Genomic DNA, 19,714 nt, shown 5'->3' with positions numbered 1-19,714 from the left:
AATCGTTCACAAGACACGGTACCTCAGATCCAAAGAGATTAAAGTTTAACAGGGTCCAGATGGCTGCACGTAAAGACGTCGAGCGAGCATTCGGTGTTTTGAAGAAAAGGTGGCGAATATTGGCAATGCCTTGTCGACTATGGGACAAGGATCAAATTGGAAACGTGATGTACACATGTGTCATTCTTCACAACATGATTTTGGAGGATGAAGGTAGAGCGGTCGTAACCTACTATGATGATGATGACCCCCAACCAGGTAACGTAACAGACGAAGATAAAGCGGCAAATGAATTTTTAATAAAGTCAAGGGATATACATCAGAACCTTCGAGCTGATTTGGTGGAACATGTTTCAACGATTCTTGGATTTGAAACCGACGAAGACGACGAAGAATGACTGTTTTTTATTTTGATAATTATTATGTATGTTTATGTATTTTTTTTAAAAAAATATGTATGTTTATTTTTTATGTAGTTATAAATATAAATATATATTAAAAAAATTGTTGATGTGGCTATGCCACCCGCCCAGCCACGCCCAACCCAAGCCCCAACCATACCCCTTAAAAACTTGGCTTTGGGTTGAAAATATTCAAGATCCACATGTCACCAAATGCCCAACCCAAGCCCCAACCCAAGCCCCACCATATCCCATATTCTTACAAAAGCATCTAAAGGCGTCCATCTTGCAATTAAAACATTATATCCAGCTTCTCACTAGTTTTTTATGGATCCGTTAAACATTATTATATGTCTTTGATATGTCCAAACAAAGAATAAGGATAACAATTATAAACACCTACTACAATAATACTTTTTTTGTGTATTCAACAATGTCTATAAAGTTTGAAATGTAAACTTCATGGTTTTCTAAGTATTCTCAAAACTAAGAAAAAAAGCCCAACACGAAATTAATAATTACACAAACATATGTTTACTGGAAACACGTATAGAAACTTTAGTTAACAATATATCGAGTTTATATTATACATAGAATATGATCACGCCTACATAAAAGAAACATTCTTTTTTTAACTATTTAGAAACAGCTAAAAAACATGCATAAATTATAAAATTAAAGACAACATGTTTTTTAAACTGTTTTTGTATGGTGTGCAATCCTTACGAATTTATTTTGTTTTGAGCTACAAGACTAATGACTTCAGGTTACTCCATTGTCCCCAATCACCCCTTTTTGCGCGGAGAAGGCTGTGCTCGTACTGCTGTTGTAAAATATAAGAAATGAGACATCCGCAAGATATAAAAACAAGACATTTGGCTTTTTTACACTATATAAACACGTACATATATACATGTATGTGTGATTCGGTTTTATAATTATTAATGACTAATAATAATCAAAACTACCTTTTTTCTTGTTAGAATCTGGCTTATCCCAACATGCCCAACAGCCACCCCATGATCCAGTAGCCATTGGTGGTGGTGGCGGCGGTGGTGATGATGGTAGTGGTGGTGGTGGTGGTGATTGTATGGCTGCAACTCCTATGTTTGCTTGAGTTCGTGTCACCATAGAGGAAATGAGAGCAAGTGCAAAAAAAAATTGTCAAGAAAGAAGCAACAACACTCTCAAATCTCATCTTCATAGATTGTGAAATCATGATATGTAGCATTACTTTCATTACAAAATATATATATATAGTAATTGTTTCTATAGACAAACATACCTTTTTAGTTATTTTGACGTGTAAAAATCGGTGCATGCCACAGATTCAATAGTTACAATTTTTTTTTCTTTTAATACGTGCAAAAGGGCTAAAGTCATCGGCGACAATTAATGGTTGTGGTTGTGAAGGTAAACCGAGAAAACTGAGCCATGCAGATTGGAGCACTTTGACTTTTAAACCTCGGTACATGTTTGACTTTAATAGCACACGAAGTCTTCCGGTATATTTTGAAAAAAAACGTCAAAATTAGATTATTTGATAAATAACTTTAGTAATACATGCAAAACTGTGGAATGTATTGGTTAGTCACAACTCAAACTATTATCATGTCTCTAGTGTTTGTTTTGTAAATTTGTAAAAGAAAAAACCGAATGTAAAAGCATCAAATGATATAATTGCCCTTTCTTCGTCACATCTCAACTTTTCGAATTCTTTTATCAGAACTCTCTTTAAACTCCTCAGGGAATGTCTCTCATGTTCATCAAGCAATTCATTAGCAATGTAATTCGAGGAGCCATTTCTGATTCTAATGATGCTAAAACCTATTTGGCTTCTCTGGAGGAGCAATTCAAGGGAACGTCTAAAGCACACACTAGTACTTTAATCCTCAAGCTGGTGACTACTAAATATGATGTCAGGAGCGGCATCCGCGAACATATCATGATGATGAACGACATGGCCCATAAGCTCAAGGGGTTAGACATGGAGATCAATGATGGTTTTCCCGTTCACTTCATCATAACTTCGCTTTTTTCGTCCTATGAAGCATTCAAGATCAATTACAACACTCAGAATGACAAATGGACGATGAGTGAGTTGATTGCTATGTGCGTGCAGAAGGAAGAGCGTATGAAGATGGATCGCACCACTGATGTTGCAAACTTCACCACCTCCAACTTTAAGAAGAGGAAGAACAATTACCCAAAAAGGATGCTTCTAAGGTCTAAAAGTCAAATCCTAATACAAGTGCACCTTCCAGCTCTAAGAACTCCTTAGGCAAACCCTATTGCAAGTTCTGTAAAAAGACAGGACATAAGTAGAAGGAATGCCCTGACTTTAAGGAGTGGCTGACTAAGAAAGGTAACGATTTTTTTCATGATAATTGAGTCCTATAATTTAAATGTTCCTGCTAATTTTTGGTGGTTTGATTTGTCACACCCCGAAATATCAGAGCTGGCGTGACTGGACCGGTATCTTCATTGCACAGCGGAAGCAAATAAGCTAAGACTTCTAAACAATGAACGCCCACTAAGTACCCGAAATCCCATGGGTTCTACTATTCCAACCGTTCCATACTTTTGAAAATGCAACCTGAGAAAGAACATGCGAAAAAGTCAACATAAAGTTGAGCGAGTTCATAGTTTGTTTTGAAAAAATTTAAAATAAATCTTTTTGATAACCGGTTTTAAAGTTGTTGAGAAAATATAGTAAAATCATTTTCTTGGCATGATATATGAGAACTGTGAGTCTAGCCCACGAGAGTCTTTGTGCATTGCACGAGAGAGAATGGGTCGAGCCCAAACGAACCTTTGTAAGCAGGATTAGCGCGTCCTCTTACTTAGGTATAATTTGAAAAACGTTACCAAAGTTTGTAAATCCATGCATTTGTGAGTTTCCATCAAATGAATCTTATGAATATATGAAAGTTTTAGTGTTGTAAATGGGTATGTAAAGCGTCTATGAACAGGTTGATCGTTAATGTTTCGCAAGGACATTAACGTATGCGGCGACATAGGAAGTACTCAACCTGTGCAGACGATTTTTAGTGTCGAATCACCTCGACTGTGTCGAATCACCTCGAATGTGTCGAATCACCTCGACTGTCTAAATCACTTCGACTGTGTCGAATCACCTCGACTGTGTCGAATCCCCTCGACTGTGTCGAATCCCCTCGACTGTGTCGCCCGTACCCATTAGCAAATCATGCACGTTTCGTAAATATGCGCGCGTTTTGTAAAACCGGTATGTTTGATCGAAATCATTCGTAAACCATTTAAGTTCCTTGAAATTCGATCGCAACACGGTTTAGAAATATGAGTTTTCGTTCATCGAAAAGTTATTTACTTTTGCAAAAACTTGTATGTCTTTCCACCCCCGAAAACATTTATAAAAAAATGTAAAACAGTAAAAAGTGGGGGTTATGAACTCACCTTGACATTTCTGTGCAAAGTTAGCCTAGCGTGTTTCCGTAGTGTTGTTCCAAGAATGTGAACTCGTTAGCGTGCAACTAAAGCATTCCTAGTCAAGGAATAATTATAAGTTTCTAGTTAAACGTAGCTAAACTACGTGTCCGAGCTCTACCGAATCGTTAACTAAACGATTCTATGAAGGTGTTAGTATTTTGATTTAGAATAACCAATCTATGGTTATTTGATCCCGTTTATAATCGGGATAAAACTAAGTCTCGAGAGTGACTTAGTTTTCGAATGGTTTAGAATATATATATATATATATATAGGATTAGGTTCAAACGTGAACATTTTTTCCAGCGTGAACTGCGTGAACTGATCTGGGCCCTTTTTTTGTAGATGATAGATCTTAGATCAATGGCACAAATGTAATTAAAGGTAATATAAATTTAATTTAAATTTTAATCTAAAGGGTAAAATAGGGAACTTTCATATTAAAGATATGGAAACTAATTAATCCATTTGTCATTTATAATCCCCTAAAAGTCTCCTACCCAAAAACTCCTAGCCGACCCATGTTATCTCCCTCGTTCTCTTCTCCGACTCCGGCAACCGGAGCAACGCCGCCCACCTTCATCACCCCGATATCCGGCCGCAGCCCCACACACCCAAACCACGACCAATTGATCCATTTTTTTGTATCTCCATCTCGATGATGAAACAGAGTGCGCCGATCTGTTGTTTATCACCGACGATGTGATGTTTATCGCCGGCCGATCCTCTAATGAAAATAATCCATCTTGATGAAGAACAACTGCCGGATGACTGAATCGCCGTTTCATTGCCGGATCTCGATGAAGAACAAACTGCTGGACGACGAAATCAGGATCCGAATCGAACAAACAGGTGAAGTTCGCTGGATCCGAATCAAACAAACAGGTGAAGTTCTTAATTTAAGAATTTGATTTAGGGTTTTCAGGCGATGAAACCGCCATTAATGTACTGTTTAAGTGTTATCGGTAATATCTTCCTAAATATTTGACTATATATTCAGATGTTTTTCAGTAAACCTGGCTCACCGGACCTGGTTATGGGGTCCGATTCCGGCACCGGTAGTTCGACGGAGGACAGTAAGGGTCCGGTAATAGGAGGAACAACGGAAGTTGAAAGGGTTAATGAAATTATGATGGATGGTAATACCGAGTATTGCAACGGTAATTTTTTGGGAGAGGATAATGTGAAAGCGGCGGAGGATCTTTATGAGGTACACAGTTTCGAAAATATGATTTTTGTGCGTTAGTGTAATCGTTGGTTTCTGTTGTTTAATTTGTGTATGTTGATGCTCTGTAGCGACTTAAATGATTTTATGAGGTTTATAATAAAGACAATAGAAAGAGGTTTGTTTTTTGCTCTGGTTTTAAGGCGATGTACACATGTGTATTCTGATTTTGCTCTGGTTTTAAGGCGATGTACACATGTGTATTCTGATTTTGCAATGTTTTTAAGGTGCTGTACACATGTGTATTCTGATTTTGATCTGTTTTTAATGCGATGTACACATGTGTATAACGTCTGTTTTTGTGATATCTCATATATTTTTTGTGTATTAAATGTGTAAAGTTGTTGATGCACCCTTGTGAATTATGCAAAGTACTAATCGCTGAGTTTTTTGTGTTATTATAGGAGACATCGTAAACGAGAAAAGTGGAGATGGAAGGTCGATAAGGATGATTCACGTATGAGATTGATAAGGATGATTCACGTATGTTTGTTTGCTTGGTCGATAAGGATGATTCAGCATACAACGCGGCGAATAGTTGTAAAAAACTATGTCTTTTTTATTTTTCTGATTATGTTGCGTTTATTGTTTTCACGAAACTGGAACTTGTAATTGTATGTTTTTTTTTGTTTGGCAAACATTATGTAACTTGTTATTTGCTTAATATAAACTAGTTTTACAGGTTTTGTTTATATGTATGTATTATGTAGCTAATTACACATATGTACCATGCTGAGTACACATGTGTACTGTTCAATTCATATCCAAGTACACATGTGTACACCGTTGAAATATGAAGGTTACGTGGATCTTAAAAATTATAATCCGAATTCTGGTGGTGAAATTTGAAAAAATAAAAATGAAATAAAAGATATTGTGGATAATGATTTTAAAATAGGAAAGATGTAACTTAATTCAATTATTAAACTAATGATTTAAATATAATTTTTTATATAATTACAATCATACCCTTAACAACTAAAAAGGAAATCAATGGTCCAGATTAGTTCACGCAGTTCACGCTTGGGAGGTTGTTCACGCTGGAACCCTACCCTATATATATATATATATATATATATATATATATATATATATATATATATATATATATATATATTTACATATTTAAATATAAATATACTTACGGCGTCGTGTTAGTGGTCGCGAATAAAAGGCGTAGATGTAATAGTAATACGACTCGTCGTAGTTTTCATAAGGTGTAAGTATATATAATAAACATATATTCGAAACCATTGACGTTTGAAATATAAATTTCAAAGTTTGAAATAAATATAAATCGTTATATTTATTTGATAGAAAGTGTTTGAAGTCGTGGTGTGAAATAAATATTCAAACTCATGGTGTTTGATATAGGTGTACACATTATATTTATCGTATAAAAGTGTTCAGAAAATGATATTTGAATAAATATTTATAAATATATATATTATAAGAGTTTTCGAGTTAGCGTTGACTAGTATAAATATAATAACTAATTATATTTATTTTATAAAAGTGTCCAAGTTTCAATATCTTTCGTAAATCGTCGCCAAAATAAATATCTTTATATTTATTTTAAAATAAAACTCGAATTCCGAAAAGTGTCGTTGTTAAGAATTAAACACGTTTTATAATTCGGGTTTTTAAGGAAAATCGGGCAGAATTTCCTCTGTTTTTTAGAATAACCTGACAATAAAAAGTTGTCGTATTTTGTCAAATCTCAACAGTAATTCAATCAATTCACACAATATAAACTAAATATTTATCAAATACGACAAAAATAAAACGTAATTAAACTAACGGTATCAGTCGAGCTCGGTTCTGCGTTTAACTATATAAATCTAACGTAACTAATTCGCTACGCTTAATACTTTACCGGGTCCTTCATGTTGACCCGGCGTTGACCTGTTTAACCGTTGTTGATCGAGTTGACTCGGTTTGACCGAGTCACCCGAAACCGAGACTGAGTCTGACCCGAAGCCGCTTGACCCGAACCGTTGACCGAACCGAATCTGTTGACCAGTTGACCCGAACCCGTTGACTAGATCTGACCTGAACAAAACCCCAACCTTGCTTAAAATAACTCAAAACAACACCCGAAGCTGAGAAACCCGATATGAATACTTGAGCCGATCTTGAGTAAACTTAACAGCATCAGCATTAACTTTCATCAAATCTTTGAAAAAAAAAACAAAATGAAAGAAACACGGAGGTTCCTTACCGGAACTCGTCGGACCGAGGGGACCACCGCCACGCTGCCGTGTGCGGCGTTCGTTGCCGGAAATGGTTTGTCACCACACCGCCTCGTCTCTTCATCATCTGATCATCACATCATATATTCATAATCAATCATCATCTTCGTCCCCATTAATCATCGTTACCGGAAAACAAAAGAAAGTAGGATTTAAAAAAAAAAACTATCAGATCCACTAACAGATCTGGAATGGAGATGAGTAGAGATGCTTACCGGACAGGGGAGAGGGAGTGAGCCGAGAGGTGTGTTTGGTTTGAGTTGTATCGAGAGGGAAGGAGAGTAAAAAAAAGTCTGTGTTTTGTTTGTGTTGAGAATTGAAGGTGTAGATAAGATTTTCAAAGTTTAAGATGATGAGGGTTTCCTTGTGTCTGCAACTAGAATTTTTGAAGGAGATGGAGGGTTATGTAGGGATGGCAATCAAACCCGAACCCGTTGGGTAAACCCGAAACCTGACATATTTGGGACGGGTTTGGGGTCGGTTAATCGGGTTTGGGACGGGTTTGGGAATAGGTTTTATTTTTTTCGCGGGTTTGGGACGGGTTTGGGATTTAGTGATATACCCATTTACCCGACCCAATTACCCGATAAAGTGTACTCGTTTACCCGATTATATACCTGATATAATTTATTTTATATTATTAAATATGTGTATATATATATGATATATCCATTTTTTACACATATAGGTATTCTATTCCGTATACATTGTAGTTATTTCATATATATTTTTACTAGTGGGAAGGCCCGCGCGTTGCCGCGGGTATTTATAATTTTTTGCTGCACGTTGCCCAACGAGTTCACATAGTTTATTTTTTAAATCATTTTTTTTTGTTTAGACAAAGATAAATTTAAATAAATAAGGGGCTAGTGGTTTAGGTCATGACCACACCCTTAGAGTAGTGGTTTTGAATGGTGGATTAGAGGTGAGTTACATGGCACTAACGTGGAGGGTAATGAGGGTCATTACCACAACCTATAGCCTAACAGTGTATATGTTTTATTTATTACATAACTATACACATTTCTTAAATTTACATTTAATATTTCGAGTAAATGACATATTCATTTACCCTATTTGTTTTTCCAGCTAACAAGCCCAAATGGCCTAAATCCATATACACAAAAAGAAAAAAAAAACATCTGGGCAAACAGAGGCTAAAATCTTAACCTAATTCAATCACTTTTCTTCTTCAACACCTTATGTTAACAGTCCACGCGCGTTCATTTTTCACATCTTTTAGGATCAATTCTCCATTAGTTAATCCATTTTGTAAAAGCTAATTCCTTCGGAATATACTACATAAAAAATAGCGGTAATTTCCACAAGAAGATCAACAACAAAATGATATCATAAAAATATTACCAAGCGAACTTGTGAGTTAGAAGATCCCCGCAAAGTGCGAACAAAGTTGGGAGTTTTCACCTTTCCAGACTCATTGGTGCCAAGATCTAATGCATACAATACACAAAATTTGATTAATACGGTATATTTCTCAACAAAGACCATAGAACATAAAAAGTTTTATGATGATAACTGATAAGATATACTATAAAATATTGCAAAAGGTTTGGTCCCAGATTGAATGAGTTCAAGCTTAAACTGGTCTCCTTCTTTTAGCCCATTTTCAATATAAAAATCATGCCATCCTCCTATTATGTAACTATTCGCACGAATCCTTAATTCAGCCATCCACGACGTTTCACTTTGACCATATCTAAGAATCATCCCTCCAGTGCTTAATCGGTTTGCCCTTACGAAATTGATTGGAACGTACTGAACCAGAATATTAATCACACATTTGCCATGATCAAACAAAAAAAATGGCTATTAGATGTCTAGTTACCAGCAAAATCATACAAAATAAAAAAAAAAGTTAAAAAGCAAACCTTCATGTAATCTCCATCAAGAGCTATATCATATCTTATACCCATTTAAAATCACAAATGAGCATGTTTGACTTTAAAGAGTCAAACAAACTCTAAACTACAGTAAGCAAATTTGAACATGATTATGGATTTCTTTTTTTTTTTTCAAGATGATATAACATAAGAACATATGTAGTTAACAGCAGCGTATCGATTTGGAAGTTAAAAGCCAGTCCCTTTGACTCTTAAAGTCAAACAAATGTTACTTTGGGGAAATATACAATAGATTTCAACTTGATCATGGTTTTTTTTCCTGTTCAAGTTACAAGAATCAACTTTGTTCATATTCAAAAAAAGCCAACTTTGAATCTTTAGAGTGACTAACAAATATTTTGAAAATTTTAAAAAAAGGAGAAAGCACTAAATAAATAAAGTGTACCTTTTTTAAAACATTTTCATAGCTTGCCCTACTGATTAAACAGAAAGCTAACACAAATATTCTGCACCTCTGCAGCTTAGTGGTCTTAAACTGCTATAATCTTCCTGACCTTTAAATCACTAAAAAACGAAACCGATAACGTCAAGGAGGAACCCGAACCTCTGTTCATTACTGTATAACTCATTCTCTTTTTATGTTCATTACTTCTCCTGGTGAAAAGTAACAAAAAAACTAAAAGAAAACTGATAGCTGAACCTTTGAATTCATTTCAACTGGTTGCTATCAAGGGTTGTGTTTTCTGTACCCAACACATCTCGAGCATCTAGCCGGATAATTTCTTAAAACCTTATTTAATAAAAAAGATATCAGTAACATAGATGTCAGTAGGAGGTGAATATGTAACCAATCTTAAAGATTTAAGGAAACTGCTTGTGATTTCTAGCCACATTCCATGTAGCTACAAAGATCGCATTGCAATATTATATATAAAAATCCAATAAGAAAAAACATGAAAGAACTTCAATTGTAGGGAGAAAGAGGTAAAGCTACGATGCCTGCAATCGATCTATTGACAAAGAGCACGCCATGGCCCGCCTTTGGGCCCAACAAAGGGGGTTTCGGCATTCGGTTTTTCTAGGCTGTGAATCATGAGATTCCCTTCATTCACATATTAGGCTGATGATTTTTGAAAAAAATCATATCCTTTGTCAAGAACTCAATTGTATGCCTAGTGATTGAATAAAATTCATTAAAAATAAACCATACTCCTTTCTCAAACCTTTTGTTTAACAATATGTCAAAGTGAGTATGCCTTTTGAACACCAATCCTCATCAAATACAAAATCTCATTCAACAGTAATAATCATTATTTAAGAAATCTACACTTCCTTGATCTCTTTTGTTTATTTTCAAACTAAGCACAATGGGTTTTGATAAAAATACATTTGGGTCATTTTTTTAAGAGTATTGTAATCATAATAATCATTCAAGAGATCTGCACTTCCTTGCAAGCAAAGTCGCGAGGTGAACAAAAAACATACTGTGTTGGTTGGAAATATGAACACCTATGGTAGTGGAGGCCGTGAGGTGATCTCGATGCAGAGTTCTGACCATCACAACGACAATAACAACAAAGCATCAAACTGACGACCTCAATTTTAGGTTTGGTGTCTGGTCTGAAATGAGGTTTTTTCAGATTAAGGTGTTTTTTTGGGAAAACTGAACTCATACACAACGCTTGCAAGCATCAATTTGTAAAAACAATTCAATAGGGATTTTTATTACCTGAGTATGCGTCCACTGGTCAAGCACCGGAGCCGCCGTCTAATCTTGAATCGTGACATCAATGATGACTGATGACGATCGATAGACACCGTCGTCATCAGCCGCCACCAGATCTTATTCCTCCATGCACGCGCTCTCTCTTTACTCTTCCGGTTTCTTAGAATGGCTAATTCAAGCAACGTTTAAAGCTACTCCAAATCTACATTAATGTTCATCAAAATGAGCACACACGTTGGACAAACCCTGTGAAAAAAGTAACATAAATATATGCAAAGTTCAAACCTTAAGGAGTTATGGTATAAATTGGGTTTATAAAGTTCCAATAGCAAGTAAATGTGTGTATACCAGTTTGAAAATTTATCATAATATGTAATCTATAGCATATACCAATACCAGCAATCTTCCAAAGTCATATGCTTATAAAGTGCTGAACTGGGGCACAAATGATAAAGAATTAAGAATGCACAGAACAATTTACAACAGTAACAGTAATTATACAACAGATACAGAAAATCTTAATGCTTATGAACAAACAAATTAATATGAACAGAAACTAATGAGTTAAAATACCAATACAGAAACAAATTCATACTGCCATCGGCAATTAAATCAAAACTACAAGAAATTCTACAGTAGAAAATATTTTCTATATAAAATGAAAAGGGTTACCTGATTATTTAAAATGAAATTGAAAGGTCGCTCAGAATACTCGACAGAAGCAAGGAAAGGATGAACAACTAAAATAGAGCAAAACCCTAGCCGCCACTCGCTGCAGTCATCTGAACCATATGACCTAATCGTATGAAGAATACACCTGCAATCTCATCACCGGAACGCCATCGTTGCCTAGGGTTTTAGACTACCGTTCTCGATCTTCGTTCTCTGACCAAGTGACACAATCACTGTCATCGTTATCCCGGTTTAAGGTGGCTGGTCCGAGGCCATACCAGGTCTCTCACCTTCTCCATTGCCTCTCTCTCTCCCTCTTTCCCGTTCGCTCTCCCCTGCTGATCTCTCTCTTCTCTAAAATTATGCGAAAGTGGCGATTCAAGTCACTACCATAAATGTACCGTTTCCATCGATGAAATCTCTGAATTGCCCTTTTGCCGTCTTAAAATTTTATGATATTTCCTAATTTACCCCTTTAAAATGGCTTGTTTTTCCTTGTACATATTGCATAAAATGATGGACGTCATGTAAAATTACATGTGTGTACATCACTTCTCCTTTTTATAATAATATAGATAATGACAATACAAAATGTAACCGGTTAGTAGTTACCCGATAGATACCCAATGGGTTTTGGGATGAGTATACCCAACGACTAATCTTTTTAAATTTACGGGTTTACCCAAAACCCGCGGGTTTACCCGATACCCGATGGGTATTTACCCGCTAGAAACCCGACGGGTTTTGGGACGGGTTTGGGATAGGCTTATCTAACCGGGTTTGGGTTTGGGATTACATAATCCCGTCCTAAATCCGACCCATTGCCATCCCTAGGTTTATGGTAGTGTATCAAGTATTTTAGGCATTTAATTAAATAAAATGCATGTTGTAGAGTTTAGAAGGAAAAAAAAATAAATCTATTTTATGGATGTTGGATTGAAACTCACGCATCATGCACATGGTGCCATTCATTTGTCTTGTCATTTTGACACACATAGCCCATAGGGATTGAATTAGCAGGACATCAAGTACAAGACATGGTCTTTAGACTATAATAATCTATGTGTGTGGTGGTGGAGATCTAATGTCTCTAAAAAAGACTTTTGTGCAAATATATATATATATATATGGAAGTAATATATGTGATGTACGTGTATATGAATTATTATTGGACACATACACCGGTCTAATAACACGTTTCGCTTGTCACAAGTTATTATCATTTTAAACAATAATAAAATAATTTATGACGTGTACATCAACGTAAGTTATCAACGAAATCTACAGGGTGTCACATGATTCTGGTTCTATGGTTCATGTAAATAATTCTACTCAGGGATTCCTTTCAATCCGGAGGCTAGGAAGAAACCAAAGAACACTTAAAGTTGGGGATGATCGGGAATTAGAAGTGAAGGCCATAGGAACATTACAGTTTTTTTATGAAAACTGGTTTATGCATTAAACATTATGATACCTTATATGTTCCTAAGGTAACTCGGAACCTTGTATCAGGACCAAAGTTAGACATATACGGTTTTGTTGTTTCCTATGGCCATCGCAAACTCTCTATTCTCTATGATTCCGTTGTTTACGGTACCGGCATTCTGGACGGTGGTCTCTATAGATTAGAATTAGATGATGATTTTTCCAAATCCTTTTGGTCATATAACATTAATAAATCACTCACAAAGATAAAACAGAAACGAGACTTAGAGACTTCACCCATGTTGTGGCATCAACGTTTAGGCCACATCTCAAGAGAACGATTAAATCGTCTCATAAAGGATGAAGTCTTACCTCCTCTCGATTTCACTGATTTTGGAACATGTGTCAAATGTCTTAAAGGTCAAATGACATTAGCGAATAAGAAAGGTGCCACTAGGAGCTCTAATTTATTAGAACTCATTCATAGTTACATTAGTGGTCCTTACCAAATCGCTGGCATCACTGGACATACTTCATTTATCACTTTCATTGAGGATTATTCTCGTTACATTTACTTGTATCTCATTACGGAAAAACCTGAATCTTTTACAAGTTTTAAAGATTGTAAAGCTGAAGTTGAAAAACAACTAGATCATCAAATTAATGTTGTGAGATCAGATAGAGGCGGTAAGTATTATAGAAGACATACTGATGTGGGCCAAACTGTTGGTCCATTTTATGCGTTTTGTAAGGGCCAGTGGATTGTGAACCAACACACCATGCCTGGTACACCTCAGCAGAACGGTATCCTTGAACGAAGAAACCGTACCCTTATGAACATGGTAGGCAGTATGTTAGCCAACACTAATTTACCACTATTCCTCTGGACTGAAGCATTAAAAGCAGTTGTTCATATAGTTAATAGAGTTCCTTCTAATTATGTCCCTAAAACTCCTTATGAACTTTGGACAGGAAGGAAACCGAGTCTTAAATATATGAAAGTATGGGGCTGCATTGCTGAAGCAAAACTTTACAATCCTTTCCTAAGGAAACTTGACCCTAAAACAGCTACCTGCTTCTTTATCGGGTATCCTGATCACTCAAAGGGTTATCGTTTCTATTGTCATTCCCACGTCACCCGCATTGTTGAAACCAAGCGTGCTACGTTCCTGGAGGATTTCAAGGTCAGTGGGAGCAGTACCAACCATGAATTGCAACAAGTACAAGACGCGGGAGGGAGACTCGTCGCTTACCATAACTTCGTTTACTCCTCTTGTACCCGATGCAATAACTGCATTTGAAGCTACTACACCAACTCCAAATTTACCTCCACAATCAGAACCCATTATACCTCATTACAAAGGCACATCAAATGCCCAAAGCCAAGACAACCCTGAACCTGATAATCAACTCAGGAGGTCATCTAGGCCCAGAAGGCCTACTAATTGGGATGATTATGTTACCTATCTGACTGAAATAGATGCCAAAAAGCTCAATGATCCTATCTCTTATAATGAAGCCATTAGAAGTGATCAATCTTCTGAATGGGATAAAGCAATAATTGATGAGCTTGAATCCATGGAGAAAAATGACGTTTGGTATTTGGTAGAATTACCCAACGATGTCAAACCCGTAGGATGTAAATGGGTATTCAAAACAAAACTAGATTCGAATGGAAACGTTGAACGTTATAAAGAGAGATTGGTTGCAAAGGGCTACACTCAGAGAGAGGTAATTGATTATCTAGAGACGTTTTCCCTTGTCTCTCGTAAAGATTCATTAAGGATTGTTATGGCCCTAGTAGCTCACTTTGATTTAGAGCTGCATCAGATGGACGTTAAAACCGCTTTCCTTAACAGAGACTTAGACGAAGTTGTTTACATGATACAACCTGAAGGCTTTAAACCTGAAGGTGTCGCAACCCCCGTCCCATATTGACTCGGGAACGGGCGGCCGTGGCCAGTTTTGGTGGTATCCGTGTTTTATTCGTTTTGACAGCGGAAATTACATCAGGACCGTAGTTAGGAAATATTATATCAGAGTAAAATACCACGCTTTTAATATATTAAACACATGGGAAAATCCCAAGTTTCAAGTACACACATTTTCATAGGGATAAACCCTATTTATTTAAATAAAACATCTCTTTATTTTAGGTAACTTTATAGCCACTTTTCCAAGCCTTCAGTGCTGTCCAGCTGGCTTCTATTTGGCTTTCACATTTTGTTACCTGAAACGCGTTTAAAAACATTTGTCAGTGGGAAATACTAGTGAGTGAATCCCAGTTTAATCAAGTTTAATGAAAACCATTGTACAATATTGAGGGCGGTCGCGCAATTACATTTGTTTCCATCTATTCAATTACCACCCACGGTACTGTCAACCCGACTTGTGGTCATGTTACTCCTCGCAAGGTAGTAACACAATTTGTATACAAAACCCCAACATACCGAAGATAATTGTAGAATACAAATACTCAATCACTGTTTAATGTAATTTAATTTAGGTGAGGTTTTGTAAAAATAGTTAACAAAAAGGAGATTACTCACATTGCTGTCTTAGGTTTTCTTTAAGGGTTTCCTGGTGATTATCTATAAATTACACAAATGCAAATGCACACGCATTAGTATAATAACCCAATATTTATATTAGTAATACTCTCCCCGAGACGGCATTCCAACGACTACGTCGGGCAGAACCATGACAGCCGTAACGGAACCCTGGGTCAATCGGGCAGCGTATCTAATATATGACCGGGGTTGTGATACTTACGAGGCAGAACTTCGTTATTTAGGGGGGTATTATACCTGGAGATTATGCCTACTACTCAGAAATTTTGAGAGAGAAAGAGATTTGGGACGAATTGAAAGTGAAACTGATCGTCCTTATTTATAGTTGTAATTTCGGACTTCGTCGCGCCCTGCGTAGAACACGGCCAGGGCCTTCGCGGCCTGCGAGGCTCCCTAGGGTAGGCCCTAGGGTTGCTGATTCGACTCGTAGCCTCCACACGCGTCTTGACACGTGGCAGCACTGGGTGCAGCCATGGTGACGGGCTGTCGCGCCCCGCGTAAGAAATAGCCAAGGGCTACGCGGCCCGCGACAGATATAAAAATCTGGTTTTTAATTAAATTTAATAAAAATAAAGGTATTTGGGGCCTGTTTTCGTATATGGGTTGTATTTTAAGACGTATAGGGGCACTTAAAATATATTAGGGGTGTCAGAATATTTTGGAGGGTTGTTATATCCTCCCCACCTTGTTTTAGAACTCGTCCTCGAGATCTACTGGAATAAGTGCAGGTAATACCTTTGCATTTCTGATTCAAGCTCACATGTGTATTTTGGTCCTCTTTTGGAGTCCCATTTCACTTTGACTAGAACTAATCTCTTATGCTTGAGGTTCTTAACTTTTCTGTCTTCAATTTGTAGAGGCCTCTCTACAAATTTTAATTGTTCATTTACCTCTATATCCTTGAGAGGTACCATTAGCGATTCATTAGCTAAGTATTTCTTGAGATTAGATACATGGAATACATCATGTATTCCTGCCATTTACTCTGGCAGTTGTAGCTGATAGGCTACAGGTCCTATTCTTCTAATAATTTCAAAAGGTCCAACATACCTGGGGCTTAGCTTTCCCCTTTTGATGAATCTTACCACTCCTTTCCAAGGAGAGACTTTCAATAACAATTTGTCACCTACCTGAAATTCCAATGGCTTTTGTCTATTATCAGCATAACTCTTTTGTCGGTCACGTGCTGCTTTCAGTCATTCCTTGACTTGAATGATTTTTTCGGTTGTCTCTTGCACTATTTCAGGTCCAGATAGTTGTTTTTCTCCAATTCCTGCCCAACAGACCGGGGTTCGACACTTCGTCCATAAAGTGCTTCGAATGGTGCAGCATTGATTCTCATGTGATAGCTATTATTATAAGAAAATTCTATCAGTGGTAAGTGGTCATCCCAATTACCTCCGAAATCAATTACACAAGCTCTAAGCATGTCCTCCATTGTCTGAATTCTCCTTTCACTTTGTCCGTCTGTCTGAGGATGATAAGCTGTGCTTAGATTCAACTTGGTTCCCATTGCTTTTTGGAAACTTGTCCAAAAATGAGAGGTAAAACGGCTATCCCTATCAGACACAATTGATAAAGGAATTCCATGTAATGAAACTATTTCATTTACATACAACTTAGCTAACTGTTTCATACTGAAAGTTTCCTTCATTGGTAGGAAATGAGTTGACTTAGTTAGCCTGTTTACAATCACCCATATTGTATCATTACCTTTCCTTGTTTTGGGTAATTTGGTAACAAAATCCATTGTTATCGATTCCCATTTCCAAACTGGCATTTCTAACTGCTGCAACAAACCTGAAGGTTTCTGATGTTCAGCTTTGACTTGTGAACAAGTTAGACACTTAGAAACATAAGCTGCTATATCCTTTTTCATTACTATCCACCAAAAATTCTTTCTTAAATCCTGATACATCTTATCACTTCCAGGATGCATCGTATACTTAGACTTATGGGCTTCTTCTAGTATACGGTGACGTAGGTTTCCTAATTTAGGTATCCACATTATTTTCTTATGGAATTTCCAAATTCCATCTGTTCCTTGTTCTAATTCCTTAATCATTCCCTTTAATTTCAGTATCATCCTTGATTACTGATTCTTGTGCTTTTCTAATCTGTTCATTTAGATTTAACTTAAGAGAACGTACCTTTTTTGGCTTTTCATGATACTTTCGACTTAAAGCATCGGCCACTACGTTTGCCTTTCCTGCATGATACTGGATATTACATTCATAATCGCTAAGTATCTCCATCCAGCGTCTTTATCTCATATTTAACTCCTTTTGTCCGAAAACATACCCTAAACTCTTATGATCAGTGTAAATGGTAAACTTACTACCGTAAAGGTAATGTCTCCAAATTTTCAAAGCAAAAATTATGGCTCCTAATTCCAAATCATGGGTTGAATAATTCTCTTCATGATTCTTAAGTTGCCTAGATGCATAAGCTATAACCTTTTGGCGTTGCATCAACACACATCCATAACCTAACTTAGAAGCGTCACAATAGACTACAAAGTCTTCCGTTCCTTCTAGTAACACTAGTATAGGTTCGTTGGTTAATTTTTGCTTAAGAATTCTAAATTCTTCTTCTTGTTTTGGTCCCCATTCAAACTTAACAGATTTACAGGTTAACTTAGGTAAGGGAATAGCTATTCTAGAAGAATCTTGAATAAATCTTCTATAATAACTGGCCAATCCTAAGAAACTTCTAACCTCGGTTGGTGACTCAGGGGTTTTCCATTTGGTAATTGCCTCGATCTTGGTAGGATTTACATGAATTCCTTCCTGATTGACTAGATGTCAAAGAAACTGTACCTATTCTAACCAAAATTCACACTTTGAGAACTTTGCATACAACTTTTCTTTCCTTAATAAACTTAAAAGTGCGTGCAAATGTTCTGCATGTTCCTCTTTACTCTTGGAGTAAATGAGAATATATCTATAAAGACTATTATGAATTTATCCAAATATGGCTTACATATTCGGTTTATCATGTCCATAAATGCGGCTGGGGCATTGGTTAGACCAAATGGCATGACAGTAAATTCATAATGGCCATACCTTGTTCTAAACGCGGTCTTAGGAATGTCCTCTTCCTGTACCTTTAATTGATGATATCCTGAGCGTAAATCGATTTTAGAGAAAAATCGAGCTCCTTGCAATTGATCGAACAGATCATCGATTCTTGGTAATGGATACCGATTTTTAATCGTGACCTTGTTCAATTCACGGTAGTCAATGCACATACGCATCGATCCATCTTTCTTTTTAACGAATAAAATCGGCGCTTCCCATGGCGATGAACTTGGCTGTATGAATCCTTTCTCTAACACTTCGTCTAATTGTTTCTTCAATTCTTGCATTTCTGCAGGTGCCAAATGGTAGGGTGCTTTGGCAATCGGTGCTGTCCCTGGTAGCAGGTGGATTCTGAATTCAACCTCTCTGTCTGGCGGTAATCCTGGAAATTCTTCTGGGAATACATCTTGAAACTGAGACACTACTGGAATATCTTTTAGTTCTTTTCCTTTAGTGTTAGTGATTATGGAAATCAAAGACACTAATGATCCTCTTCTTATATAACTTGCCGTTTTCATCACAGAGATGAATTTCGTGGATCTAGATGGCTTATCTTCTTTAATTGTGATCTTTTCACCCCTTGGTGAATTTACTTGGATTGACTTTTGATCACATAAAATACGGGCTTTATTGGCTATTAACCAATCCATTCCTAATACAACATCAAATCCTGCCAGATTCATTGGATAAAGGTTTGCAATAAACTTTTGATTTAAAAATTCTATTCTTGCTCCTTGCAAGATTTCAGAAATCCTAACGGTTTCTCCATTTGCTGTTTCTGCTAGACATTCTTATGGGAGTTTAGTTAATGGTTGATTGAGAAGTTTGCAAAATGAAGTATTAATAAAACTTTGGTTCGCACTAGAGTCAAATAATACTTTAGCAAACACATCATTAACTAAAAACGTACCGGCTATCACGTCCGGAATCATCTTGGCTTCATCTGTCGTCAGAACAAATGCTCTAGCATTTTTAGTGTTCTTGTTGCCCATGGCTGGAACTAGTTTCGAGCAGTTTGGCTTGATGTGGCCTT

At 36.7% G+C, this 19,714-nt stretch overlaps 1 long non-coding RNA gene across 3 annotated transcripts; it reads right to left on the bottom strand.

Moving 5' to 3' along the window:
• Positions 1-8,322: 8,322 nt before the first annotated feature.
• Positions 8,323-11,995, bottom strand: LOC110869102. 3 transcript variants are annotated; one of them, XR_004874830.1, is made up of 3 exons: positions 11,607-11,995; positions 8,897-11,136; positions 8,323-8,797 (listed from the first exon to the last, which is right to left on the bottom strand). It is a non-coding gene; the product is annotated as an uncharacterized LOC110869102 (long non-coding RNA). The 3 variants fall into 3 exon arrangements; XR_004874829.1 differs by having other exon boundaries at positions 8,323-11,180; positions 11,607-11,986; XR_004874828.1 differs by having other exon boundaries at positions 8,323-11,136; positions 11,607-11,984.
• Positions 11,996-19,714: the final 7,719 nt, after the last annotated feature.

This window comes from Helianthus annuus, chromosome 12 (genome assembly GCF_002127325.2).
Source record: "Helianthus annuus cultivar XRQ/B chromosome 12, HanXRQr2.0-SUNRISE, whole genome shotgun sequence".
Taxonomy (NCBI): Eukaryota; Viridiplantae; Streptophyta; class Magnoliopsida; order Asterales; family Asteraceae; genus Helianthus; species Helianthus annuus.
Note: the sequence above shows the minus strand (reverse complement) of the source record. Positions and strands in the feature narration are given on the sequence as shown.